This window comes from Xenopus tropicalis, chromosome 5, assembly GCF_000004195.4.
Source record: "Xenopus tropicalis strain Nigerian chromosome 5, UCB_Xtro_10.0, whole genome shotgun sequence".
Classification (NCBI taxonomy): Eukaryota; Metazoa; Chordata; class Amphibia; order Anura; family Pipidae; genus Xenopus; species Xenopus tropicalis.
In genome coordinates, this window is record NC_030681.2 from 41,944,452 (window position 1) to 41,944,893 (window position 442).

A 442-nucleotide genomic window follows, 5' to 3' on the forward strand; every position below is an offset into this window, starting at 1 on the left:
TTTTTTCTGGATCTAAAATGCTGCCTCACTGCACTATATATTAGTGGGACAAAAAAAACTATGTAAAATGTGACTGGCATGGTTGGCAACTTAAACTTTTAAATACAGGTATCGAACCCCTTATCCGGAAACCCGTTATCCAGAAAGCTCTGAAGTTCGGAAAGCCCGTCTCCCATAGACTTCATTTTAATCAAATAATCCAGAATTTTAAAACTGATTTCCTTTTTCACTGTAGTAATAAAACAGTACCTTGTAATTGATCCCAACTAAGAAGGTATGGAGATCCAAATTACGGAAAGACCCCTTATCCGAAATACCCTTGGTCCCGAGCATTCTGGATAACGGGTCCTATACCTGTAATAAGCTATTGATATCTAAAAGATCTTGTGTCTGATGTTACTTGCAGAAAAGGCTGGAGACAAGTGAACTTCCCTCCAATGTA